At 55.3% G+C, this 9,344-nt stretch overlaps 26 non-coding genes across 26 annotated transcripts; all 26 read right to left on the bottom strand.

Moving 5' to 3' along the window:
• Positions 1 to 32: 32 nt before the first annotated feature.
• Positions 33 to 223, bottom strand: LOC148099493 (U2 spliceosomal RNA). The gene has a single exon (XR_015720667.1). It is a non-coding gene; the product is annotated as a U2 spliceosomal RNA (small nuclear RNA).
• A 185-nt stretch (positions 224 to 408) lies between these two features.
• Positions 409 to 521, bottom strand: LOC148099492 (U5 spliceosomal RNA). The gene has a single exon (XR_015720458.1). It is a non-coding gene; the product is annotated as a U5 spliceosomal RNA (small nuclear RNA).
• A 229-nt stretch (positions 522 to 750) lies between these two features.
• Positions 751 to 941, bottom strand: LOC148099491 (U2 spliceosomal RNA). The gene has a single exon (XR_015720610.1). It is a non-coding gene; the product is annotated as a U2 spliceosomal RNA (small nuclear RNA).
• A 185-nt stretch (positions 942 to 1,126) lies between these two features.
• Positions 1,127 to 1,239, bottom strand: LOC148099490 (U5 spliceosomal RNA). The gene has a single exon (XR_015720364.1). It is a non-coding gene; the product is annotated as a U5 spliceosomal RNA (small nuclear RNA).
• Positions 1,240 to 1,482: 243 nt separating this feature from the next.
• LOC148099489 (U2 spliceosomal RNA) lies at positions 1,483 to 1,673 on the bottom strand. Its single transcript, XR_015720555.1, has one exon. It is a non-coding gene; the product is annotated as a U2 spliceosomal RNA (small nuclear RNA).
• A 192-nt stretch (positions 1,674 to 1,865) lies between these two features.
• Positions 1,866 to 1,978, bottom strand: LOC148099488 (U5 spliceosomal RNA). Its single transcript, XR_015720445.1, has one exon. It is a non-coding gene; the product is annotated as a U5 spliceosomal RNA (small nuclear RNA).
• Positions 1,979 to 2,221: 243 nt separating this feature from the next.
• LOC148099487 (U2 spliceosomal RNA) lies at positions 2,222 to 2,412 on the bottom strand. The gene has a single exon (XR_015720656.1). It is a non-coding gene; the product is annotated as a U2 spliceosomal RNA (small nuclear RNA).
• Positions 2,413 to 2,604: 192 nt separating this feature from the next.
• LOC148099486 (U5 spliceosomal RNA) lies at positions 2,605 to 2,717 on the bottom strand. Its single transcript, XR_015720529.1, has one exon. It is a non-coding gene; the product is annotated as a U5 spliceosomal RNA (small nuclear RNA).
• Positions 2,718 to 2,946: 229 nt separating this feature from the next.
• Positions 2,947 to 3,137, bottom strand: LOC148099485 (U2 spliceosomal RNA). The gene has a single exon (XR_015720075.1). It is a non-coding gene; the product is annotated as a U2 spliceosomal RNA (small nuclear RNA).
• A 185-nt stretch (positions 3,138 to 3,322) lies between these two features.
• Positions 3,323 to 3,435, bottom strand: LOC148099484 (U5 spliceosomal RNA). The gene has a single exon (XR_015720481.1). It is a non-coding gene; the product is annotated as a U5 spliceosomal RNA (small nuclear RNA).
• A 240-nt stretch (positions 3,436 to 3,675) lies between these two features.
• LOC148099483 (U2 spliceosomal RNA) lies at positions 3,676 to 3,866 on the bottom strand. Its single transcript, XR_015720100.1, has one exon. It is a non-coding gene; the product is annotated as a U2 spliceosomal RNA (small nuclear RNA).
• Positions 3,867 to 4,051: 185 nt separating this feature from the next.
• Positions 4,052 to 4,164, bottom strand: LOC148099482 (U5 spliceosomal RNA). The gene has a single exon (XR_015720428.1). It is a non-coding gene; the product is annotated as a U5 spliceosomal RNA (small nuclear RNA).
• Positions 4,165 to 4,407: 243 nt separating this feature from the next.
• On the bottom strand, positions 4,408 to 4,598 carry LOC148099481 (U2 spliceosomal RNA). Its single transcript, XR_015720212.1, has one exon. It is a non-coding gene; the product is annotated as a U2 spliceosomal RNA (small nuclear RNA).
• Positions 4,599 to 4,792: 194 nt separating this feature from the next.
• Positions 4,793 to 4,905, bottom strand: LOC148099480 (U5 spliceosomal RNA). Its single transcript, XR_015720363.1, has one exon. It is a non-coding gene; the product is annotated as a U5 spliceosomal RNA (small nuclear RNA).
• A 242-nt stretch (positions 4,906 to 5,147) lies between these two features.
• Positions 5,148 to 5,338, bottom strand: LOC148099479 (U2 spliceosomal RNA). The gene has a single exon (XR_015720181.1). It is a non-coding gene; the product is annotated as a U2 spliceosomal RNA (small nuclear RNA).
• A 185-nt stretch (positions 5,339 to 5,523) lies between these two features.
• LOC148099478 (U5 spliceosomal RNA) lies at positions 5,524 to 5,636 on the bottom strand. Its single transcript, XR_015720362.1, has one exon. It is a non-coding gene; the product is annotated as a U5 spliceosomal RNA (small nuclear RNA).
• A 229-nt stretch (positions 5,637 to 5,865) lies between these two features.
• LOC148099477 (U2 spliceosomal RNA) lies at positions 5,866 to 6,056 on the bottom strand. The gene has a single exon (XR_015720066.1). It is a non-coding gene; the product is annotated as a U2 spliceosomal RNA (small nuclear RNA).
• A 185-nt stretch (positions 6,057 to 6,241) lies between these two features.
• Positions 6,242 to 6,354, bottom strand: LOC148099476 (U5 spliceosomal RNA). Its single transcript, XR_015720480.1, has one exon. It is a non-coding gene; the product is annotated as a U5 spliceosomal RNA (small nuclear RNA).
• A 240-nt stretch (positions 6,355 to 6,594) lies between these two features.
• LOC148099475 (U2 spliceosomal RNA) lies at positions 6,595 to 6,785 on the bottom strand. Its single transcript, XR_015720061.1, has one exon. It is a non-coding gene; the product is annotated as a U2 spliceosomal RNA (small nuclear RNA).
• Positions 6,786 to 6,970: 185 nt separating this feature from the next.
• LOC148099474 (U5 spliceosomal RNA) lies at positions 6,971 to 7,083 on the bottom strand. The gene has a single exon (XR_015720427.1). It is a non-coding gene; the product is annotated as a U5 spliceosomal RNA (small nuclear RNA).
• Positions 7,084 to 7,312: 229 nt separating this feature from the next.
• On the bottom strand, positions 7,313 to 7,503 carry LOC148099473 (U2 spliceosomal RNA). The gene has a single exon (XR_015720211.1). It is a non-coding gene; the product is annotated as a U2 spliceosomal RNA (small nuclear RNA).
• Positions 7,504 to 7,697: 194 nt separating this feature from the next.
• On the bottom strand, positions 7,698 to 7,810 carry LOC148099472 (U5 spliceosomal RNA). The gene has a single exon (XR_015720361.1). It is a non-coding gene; the product is annotated as a U5 spliceosomal RNA (small nuclear RNA).
• A 242-nt stretch (positions 7,811 to 8,052) lies between these two features.
• LOC148099471 (U2 spliceosomal RNA) lies at positions 8,053 to 8,243 on the bottom strand. The gene has a single exon (XR_015720180.1). It is a non-coding gene; the product is annotated as a U2 spliceosomal RNA (small nuclear RNA).
• A 185-nt stretch (positions 8,244 to 8,428) lies between these two features.
• Positions 8,429 to 8,541, bottom strand: LOC148099470 (U5 spliceosomal RNA). The gene has a single exon (XR_015720360.1). It is a non-coding gene; the product is annotated as a U5 spliceosomal RNA (small nuclear RNA).
• Positions 8,542 to 8,781: 240 nt separating this feature from the next.
• LOC148099469 (U2 spliceosomal RNA) lies at positions 8,782 to 8,972 on the bottom strand. The gene has a single exon (XR_015720137.1). It is a non-coding gene; the product is annotated as a U2 spliceosomal RNA (small nuclear RNA).
• Positions 8,973 to 9,157: 185 nt separating this feature from the next.
• LOC148099468 (U5 spliceosomal RNA) lies at positions 9,158 to 9,270 on the bottom strand. The gene has a single exon (XR_015720426.1). It is a non-coding gene; the product is annotated as a U5 spliceosomal RNA (small nuclear RNA).
• Between the last annotated feature and the right edge of the window lie 74 nt (positions 9,271 to 9,344).

The following is a 9,344-nucleotide window of genomic DNA, read 5'->3' as shown; positions in this document are numbered from 1 at the left end:
GTTTGGCTTTCTTGCTTTTGCACAAAGTCAGCAAAGGGGGCACCGTTCCCGGAGGCGCTGCAATACCGGGTCGATGCGTGGAGCGAATGGAGCGAGCCCCTTATTCGGCTCCCTGTTCTAAAAATGCGTTTAATACGTTGCCCCCGAATCGGGGGCGTATCAGATATTAAACTGATAAGAACAGATGCTACACTTGATCTTAGCCAAAAGGCCGAGAAGCGATGGCCTCCTGCAGGTTCCTGGCTGAGCCGCCTTCTCGGGACACTTCTCGCTTGTGACGGTGCGCTCTTTCACTTGGCTCACAGGGAGGGCTCCGCTTCAAATCTCCGCCCACCCACAGTAGCTCACAGGCCTGCGGAGCTCCCTGGAACTGCGCGCTTTCTTCTATTGAACAACGAGGAGAGGGCCCAGCCAGAAGGCAGACCCAGCCAAAAATAGGTGCAACTCCTTAGCCTCACTCTCCACGGAAGTCTTTAGTAAAAGGCGAAAGACTTGTACGTTTTGAAGAGAAGCTAGAGTGTGTGTTTCTTTGGCCTCGCAGGAAGCCGCAGTGACTCCTCGTCCCGGCTTCCGGCGTCACGGTAGGCCCTGTTTGCTTGGCTGAAGGGGCAGATCTTAGGCCCCGCCTTCTCTGCTCCAGAGTTCGACTGTGACTGGAGAGGAGCACGTTCGCGGCTTCAGGCTGCTTTCTGGCTCTTGGCTTGGCAGACCTTACTTTGTTTGGCTTTCTTGCTTTTGCACAAAGTCAGCAAAGGGGGCACCGTTCCCGGAGGCGCTGCAATACCGGGTCGATGCGTGGAGCGAACGGAGCGAGCCCCTTATTCGGCTCCCTGTTCTAAAAATGCGTTTAATACGTTGCCCCCGAATCGGGGGCGTATCAGATATTAAACTGATAAGAACAGATACTACACTTGATCTTAGCCAAAAGGCCGAGAAGCGATGGCCTCCTGCAGGTTCCTGGCTGAGCCGCCTTCTCGGGACACTTCTCGCTTGTGACGGTGCGCTCTTTCACTTGGCTCACAGGGAGGGCTCCGCTTCAAATCTCCGCCCACCCACAGTAGCTCACAGGCCTCCGGAGCTCCCTGGAACTGCGCGCTTTCTTCTATTGAACAACGAGGAGAGGGCCCAGCCAGAAGGCAGACCCTGCCAAAAATAGGTGCAACTCCTTAGCCTCACTCTCCACGGAAGTCTTTAGTAAAAGGCGAAAGACTTGTACGTTTTGAAGAGAAGCCAGAGTGTGTGTTTCTTTGGCCTCGCAGGAAGCCGCAGTGACTCCTCGTCCCGGCTTCCGGCGTCACGGTAGGCCCTGTTTGCTTGGCTGAAGGGGCAGATCTTAGGCCGCGCCTTCTCTGCTCCAGAGTTCGACTGTGACCGGAGAGGGGTGACTGGAGAGGAGCACGTTCGCGGCTTCAGGCTGCTTTCTGGCTCTTGGCTTGGCAGACCTTACTTTGTTTGGCTTTCTTGCTTTTGCACAAAGTCAGCAAAGGGGGCACCGTTCCCGGAGGCGCTGCAATACCGGGTCGATGCGTGGAGCGAACGGAGCGAGCCCCTTATTCGGCTCCCTGTTCTAAAAATGCGTTTAATACATTGCCCCCGAATCGGGGGCGTATCAGATATTAAACTGATAAGAACAGATACTACACTTGATCTTAGCCAAAAGGCCGAGAAGCGATGGCCTCCTGCAGGTTCCTGGCTGAGCCGCCTTCTCGGGACACTTCTCGCTTGTGACGGTGCGCTCTTTCACTTGGCTCACAGGGAGGGCTCCGCTTCAAATCTCCGCCCACCCACAGTAGCTCACAGGCCTTCGGAGCTCCCTGGAACTGCGCGCTTTCTTCTATTGAACAACGAGGAGAGGGCCCAGCCAGAAGGCAGAAGGCAGACCCTGCCAAAAATAGGTGCAACTCCTTAGCCTCACTCTCCACGGAAGTCTTTAGTAAAAGGCGAAAGACTTGTACGTTTTGAAGAGAAGCCAGAGTGTGTGTTTCTTTGGCCTCGCAGGAAGCCGCAGTGACTCCTCGTCCCGGCTTCCGGCGTCACGGTAGGCCCTGTTTGCTTGGCTGAAGGGGCAGATCTTAGGCCCCGCCTTCTCTGCTCCAGAGTTCGACTGTGACTGGAGAGGGGTGACTGGAGAGGAGCACGTTCGCAGCTTCAGGCTGCTTTCTGGCTCTTGGCTTGCCAGACCTTACTTTGTTTGGCTTTCTTGCTTTTGCACAAAGTCAGCAAAGGGGGCACCGTTCCCAGAGGCGCTGCAATACCGGGTCGATGCGTGGAGCGAACGGAGCGAGCCCCTTATTCGGCTCCCTGTTCTAAAAATGCGTTTAATACGTTGCCCCCGAATCGGGGGCATATCAGATATTAAACTGATAAGAACAGATACTACACTTGATCTTAGCCAAAAGGCCGAGAAGCGATGGCCTCCTGCAGGTTCCTGGCTGAGCCGCCTTCTCGGGACACTTCTCGCTTGTGACGGTGCGCTCTTTCACTTGGCTCACAGGGAGGGCTCCGCTTCAAATCTCCGCCCACCCACAGTAGCTCACAGGCCTGCGGAGCTCCCTGGAACTGCGCACTTTCTTCTATTGAACAACGAGGAGAGGGCTCAGCCAGAAGGCAGAAGGCAGACCCTGCCAAAAATAGGTGCAACTCCTTAGCCTCACTCTCCACGGAAGTCTTTAGTAAAAGGTGAAAGACTTGTACGTTTTGAAGAGAAGCCAGAGTGTGTGTTTCTTTGGCCTCGCAGGAAGCCGCAGTGACTCCTGGTCCCGGCTTCCGGCGTCACGGTAGGCCCTGTTTGCTTGGCTGAAGGGGTAGATCTTAGGCCCCGCCTTCTCTGCTCCAGAGTTCGACTGTGACTGGAGAGGAGCACGTTCGCGGCTTCAGGCTGCTTTCTGGCTCTTGGCTTGGCAGACCTTACTTTGTTTGGCTTTCTTGCTTTTGCACAAAGTCAGCAAAGGGGGCACGGTTCCCGGAGGCGCTGCAATACCGGGTCGATGCGTGGAGCGAACGGAGCGAGCCCCTTATTCGGCTCCCTGTTCTAAAAATGCGTTTAATACGTTGCCCCCGAATCGGGGGCGTATCAGATATTAAACTGATAAGAACAGATACTACACTTGATCTTAGCCAAAAGGCCGAGAAGCGATGGCCTCCTGCAGGTTCCTGGCTGAGCCGCCTTCTCGGGACACTTCTCGCTTGTGACGGTGCGCTCTTTCACTTGGCTCACAGGGAGGGCTCCGCTTCAAATCTCCGCCCACCCACAGTAGCTCACAGGCCTGCGGAGCTCCCTGGAACTGCGCGCTTTCTTCTATTGAACAACGAGAAGGGGGCCCAGCCAGAAGGCAGACCCTGCCAAAAATAGATGCAACTCCTTAGCCTCACTCTCCACGGAAGTCTTTAGTAAAAGGCGAAAGACTTGTACGTTTTGAAGAGAAGCCAAAGTGTGTGTTTCTTTGGCCTCGCAGGAAGCCGCAGTGACTCCTCGTCCCGGCTTCCGGCGTCACGGTAGGCCCTGTTTGCTTGGCTGAAGGGGCAGATCTTAGGCCCCGCCTTCTCTGCTCCAGAGTTCGACTGTGACTGGAGAGGAGCACGTTCGCGGCTTCAGGCTGCTTTCTGGCTGCTTTCTGGCTCTTGGCTTGGCAGACCTTACTTTGTTTGGCTTTCTTGCTTTTGCACAAAGTCAGCAAAGGGGGCACCGTTCCCGGAGGCGCTGCAATACCGGGTCGATGCGTGGAGCGAACGGAGCGAGCCCCTTATTCGACTCCCTGTTCTAAAAATGCGTTTAATACGTTGCCCCCCAAACGGGGGCGTATCAGATATTAAACTGATAAGAACAGATACTACACTTGATCTTAGCCAAAAGGCCGAGAAGCGATGGCCTCCTGCAGGTTCCTGGCTGAGCCGCCTTCTCGGGACACTTCTCGCTTGTGACGGTGCGCTCTTTCACTTGGCTCACAGGGAGGGCTCCGCTTCAAATCTCCGCCCACCCACAGTAGCTCACAGGCCTGCGGAGCTCCCTGGAACTGCGCACTTTCTTCTATTGAACAACGAGGAGAGGGCCCAGCCAGAAGGCAGACTCTGCCAAAAATAGGTGCAACTCCTTAGCCTCACTCTCCACGGAAGTCTTTAGTAAAAGGCGAAAGACTTGTACGTTTTGAAGAGAAGCTAGAGTGTGTGTTTCTTTGGCCTCGCAGGAAGCCGCAGTGACTCCTCGTCCCGGCTTCCGGCGTCACGGTAGGCCCTGTTTGCTTGGCTGAAGGGGCAGATCTTAGGCCCCGCCTTCTCTGCTCCAGAGTTCGACTGTGACTGGAGAGGGGTGACTGGAGAGGAGCACGTTCGCAGCTTCAGGCTGCTTTCTGGCTCTTGGCTTGCCAGACCTTACTTTGTTTGGCTTTCTTGCTTTTGCACAAAGTCAGCAAAGGGGGCACCGTTCCCGGAGGCGCTGCAATAACGGGTGGATGCGTGGACCGAACGGAGCGAGCCCCTTATTCGGCTCCCTGTTCTAAAAATGCGTTTAATACGTTGCCCCCGAATCGGGGGCGTATCAGATATTAAACTGATAAGAACAGACACTACACTTGACCTTAGCCAAAAGGCCGAGAAGCGATGGCCTCCTGCAGGTTCCTGGCTGAGCCGCCTTCTCGGGACACTTCTCGCTTGTGACGGTGCGCTCTATCACTTGGCTCACAGGGAGGGCTCTGCTTCAAATCTCCGCCCACCCACAGTAGCTCAGAGCCCTGCGGAGCTCTCTTGAACTGCGCGCTATCTTCTATTTCTTCTTTTGAACAACGAGGAGAGGGCCCAGCCAGAAGGCAGACCCTGCCAAAAATAGGTGCAACTCCTTAGCCTCACTCTCCACGGAAGTCTTTAGTAAAAGGCGAAAGACTTGTACGTTTTGAAGAGAAGCCAGAGTGTGTGTTTCTTTGGCCTCGCAGGAAGCCGCAGTGACTCCTCGTCCCGGCTTCCGGCGTCACGGTAGGCCCTGTTTGCTTGGCTGAAGGGGCAGATCTTAGGCCGCGCCTTCTCTGCTCCAGAGTTCGACTGTGACCGGAGAGGGGTGACTGGAGAGGAGCACGTTCGCGGCTTCAGGCTGCTTTCTGGCTCTTGGCTTGCCAGACTTACTTTGTTTGGCTTTCTTGCTTTTGCACAAAGTCAGCAAAGGGGGCACCGTTCCCGGAGGCGCTGCAATAACGGGTGGATGCGTGGACCGAACGGAGCGAGCCCCTTATTCGGCTCCCTGTTCTAAAAATGCGTTTAATACGTTGCCCCCGAATCGGGGGCGTATCAGATATTAAACTGATAAGAACAGATACTACACTTGATCTTAGCCAAAAGGCCGAGAAGCGATGGCCTCCTGCAGGTTCCTGGCTGAGCCGCCTTCTCGGGACACTTCTCGCTTGTGACGGTGCGCTCTTTCACTTGGCTCACAGGGAGGGCTCCGCTTCAAATCTCCGCCCACCCACAGTAGCTCACAGGCCTGCGGAGCTCCCTGGAACTGCGCGCTTTCTTCTATTGAACAACGAGGAGAGGGCCCAGCCAGAAGGCAGACCCTGCCAAAAATAGGTGCAACTCCTTAGCCTCACTCTCCACGGAAGTCTTTAGTAAAAGGCGAAAGACTTGTACGTTTTGAAGAGAAGCCAGAGTGTGTGTTTCTTTGGCCTCGCAGGAAGCCGCAGTGACTCCTCGTCCCGGCTTCCGGCGTCACGGTAGGCCCTGTTTGCTTGGCTGAAGGGGCAGATCTTAGGCCCCGCCTTCTCTGCTCCAGAGTTCGACTGTGACTGGAGAGGAGCACGTTCGCGGCTTCAGGCTGCTTTCTGGCTCTTGGCTTGGCAGACCTTACTTTGTTTGGCTTTCTTGCTTTTGCACAAAGTCAGCAAAGGGGGCACCGTTCCCGGAGGCGCTGCAATACCGGGTCGATGCGTGGAGCGAACGGAGCGAGCCCCTTATTCGGCTCCCTGTTCTAAAAATGCGTTTAATACGTTGCCCCCGAATCGGGGGCGTATCAGATATTAAACTGATAAGAACAGATACTACACTTGATCTTAACCAAAAGGCCGAGAAGCGATGGCCTCCTGCAGGTTCCTGGCTGAGCCGCCTTCTCGGGACACTTCTCGCTTGTGACGGTGCGCTCTTTCACTTGGCTCACAGGGAGGGCTCCGCTTCAAATCTCCGCCCACCCACAGTAGCTCACAGGCCTGCGGAGCTCCCTGGAACTGCGCGCTTTCTTCTATTGAACAACGAGAAGGGGGCCCAGCCAGAAGGCAGACCCTGCCAAAAATAGATGCAACTCCTTAGCCTCACTCTCCACGGAAGTCTTTAGTAAAAGGCGAAAGACTTGTACGTTTTGAAGAGAAGCCAAAGTGTGTGTTTCTTTGGCCTCGCAGGAAGCCGCAGTGACTCCTCGTCCCGGCTTCCGGCGTCACGGTAGGCCCTGTTTGCTTGGCTGAAGGGGCAGATCTTAGGCCCCGCCTTCTCTGCTCCAGAGTTCGACTGTGACTGGAGAGGAGCACGTTCGCGGCTTCAGGCTGCTTTCTGGCTGCTTTCTGGCTCTTGGCTTGGCAGACCTTACTTTGTTTGGCTTTCTTGCTTTTGCACAAAGTCAGCAAAGGGGGCACCGTTCCCGGAGGCGCTGCAATACCGGGTCGATGCGTGGAGCGAACGGAGCGAGCCCCTTATTCGACTCCCTGTTCTAAAAATGCGTTTAATACGTTGCCCCCCAATCGGGGGCGTATCAGATATTAAACTGATAAGAACAGATACTACACTTGATCTTAGCCAAAAGGCCGAGAAGCGATGGCCTCCTGCAGGTTCCTGGCTGAGCCGCCTTCTCGGGACACTTCTCGCTTGTGACGGTGCGCTCTTTCACTTGGCTCACAGGGAGGGCTCCGCTTCAAATCTCCGCCCACCCACAGTAGCTCACAGGCCTGCGGAGCTCCCTGGAACTGCGCACTTTCTTCTATTGAACAACGAGGAGAGGGCCCAGCCAGAAGGCAGACTCTGCCAAAAATAGGTGCAACTCCTTAGCCTCACTCTCCACGGAAGTCTTTAGTAAAAGGCGAAAGACTTGTACGTTTTGAAGAGAAGCTAGAGTGTGTGTTTCTTTGGCCTCGCAGGAAGCCGCAGTGACTCCTCGTCCCGGCTTCCGGCGTCACGGTAGGCCCTGTTTGCTTGGCTGAAGGGGCAGATCTTAGGCCCCGCCTTCTCTGCTCCAGAGTTCGACTGTGACTGGAGAGGAGCACGTTCGCAGCTTCAGGCTGCTTTCTGGCTCTTGGCTTGCCAGACCTTACTTTGTTTGGCTTTCTTGCTTTTGCACAAAGTCAGCAAAGGGGGCACCGTTCCCGGAGGCGCTGCAATAACGGGTGGATGCGTGGACCGAACGGAGCGAGCCCCTTATTCGGCTCCCTGTTCTAAAAATGCGTTTAATACGTTGCCCCCGAATCGGGGGCGTATCAGATATTAAACTGATAAGAACAGACACTACACTTGACCTTAGCCAAAAGGCCGAGAAGCGATGGCCTCCTGCAGGTTCCTGGCTGAGCCGCCTTCTCGGGACACTTCTCGCTTGTGACGGTGCGCTCTATCACTTGGCTCACAGGGAGGGCTCTGCTTCAAATCTCCGCCCACCCACAGTAGCTCAGAGCCCTGCGGAGCTCTCTTGAACTGCGCGCTATCTTCTATTTCTTCTTTTGAACAACGAGGAGAGGGCCCAGCCAGAAGGCAGACCCTGCCAAAAATAGGTGCAACTCCTTAGCCTCACTCTCCACGGAAGTCTTTAGTAAAAGGCGAAAGACTTGTACGTTTTGAAGAGAAGCCAGAGTGTGTGTTTCTTTGGCCTCGCAGGAAGCCGCAGTGACTCCTCGTCCCGGCTTCCGGCGTCACGGTAGGCCCTGTTTGCTTGGCTGAAGGGGCAGATCTTAGGCCGCGCCTTCTCTGCTCCAGAGTTCGACTGTGACCGGAGAGGGGTGACTGGAGAGGAGCACGTTCGCGGCTTCAGGCTGCTTTCTGGCTCTTGGCTTGCCAGACTTACTTTGTTTGGCTTTCTTGCTTTTGCACAAAGTCAGCAAAGGGGGCACCGTTCCCGGAGGCGCTGCAATAACGGGTGGATGCGTGGACCGAACGGAGCGAGCCCCTTATTCGGCTCCCTGTTCTAAAAATGCGTTTAATACGTTGCCCCCGAATCGGGGGCGTATCAGATATTAAACTGATAAGAACAGATACTACACTTGATCTTAGCCAAAAGGCCGAGAAGCGATGGCCTCCTGCAGGTTCCTGGCTGAGCCGCCTTCTCGGGACACTTCTCGCTTGTGACGGTGCGCTCTTTCACTTGGCTCACAGGGAGGGCTCCGCTTCAAATCTCCGCCCACCCACAGTAGCTCACAGGCCTGCGGAGCTCCCTGGAACTGCGCGCTTTCTTCTATTGAACAACGAGGAGAGGGCCCAGCCAGAAGGCAGACCCTGCCAAAAATAGGTGCAACTCCTTAGCCTCACTCTCCACGGAAGTCTTTAGTAAAAGGCGAAAGACTTGTACGTTTTGAAGAGAAGCCAGAGTGTGTGTTTCTTTGGCCTCGCAGGAAGCCGCAGTGACTCCTCGTCCCGGCTTCCGGCGTCACGGTAGGCCCTGTTTGCTTGGCTGAAGGGGCAGATCTTAGGCCCCGCCTTCTCTGCTCCAGAGTTCGACTGTGACTGGAGAGGAGCACGTTCGCGGCTTCAGGCTGCTTTCTGGCTGCTTTCTGGCTCTTGGCTTGGCAGACCTTACTTTGTTTGGCTTTCTTGCTTTTGCACAAAGTCAGCAAAGGGGGCACCGTTCCCGGAGGCGCTGCAATACCGGGTCGATGCGTGGAGCGAACGGAGCGAGCCCCTTATTCGGCTCCCTGTTCTAAAAATGCGTTTAATACGTTGCCCCCGAATCGGGGGCATATCAGATATTAAACTGATAAGAACAGATACTACTCTTGATCTTAGCCAAAAGGCCAAAAAGCGATGGCCTCCTGCAGGTTCCTGGCTGAGCCGCCTTCTCGGGACACTTCTCGCTTGTGACGGTGCGCTCTTTCACTTGGCTCACAGGGAGGGCTCCGCTTCAAATCTCCGCCCACCCACAGTAGCTCACAGGCCTGCGGAGCTCCCTGGAACTGCGCACTTTCTTCTATTGAACAACGAGGAGAGGGCCCAGCCAGAAGGCAGACTCTGCCAAAAATAGGTGCAACTCCTTAGCCTCACTCTCCACGGAAGTCTTTAGTAAAAGGCGAAAGACTTGTACGTTTTGAAGAGAAGCTAGAGTGTGTGTTTCTTTGGCCTCGCAGGAAGCCGCAGTGACTCCTCGTCCCGGCTTCCGGCGTCACGGTAGGCCCTGTTTG

Source organism: Neolamprologus brichardi, chromosome 14 (genome assembly GCF_056152115.1).
Source record: "Neolamprologus brichardi isolate AB-2024 chromosome 14, ASM5615211v1, whole genome shotgun sequence".
Taxonomy (NCBI): domain Eukaryota; kingdom Metazoa; phylum Chordata; class Actinopteri; order Cichliformes; family Cichlidae; genus Neolamprologus; species Neolamprologus brichardi.
The sequence above is the reverse complement of the archived record's forward strand: the minus strand, read 5'-3'. Positions and strand labels throughout refer to the sequence as shown.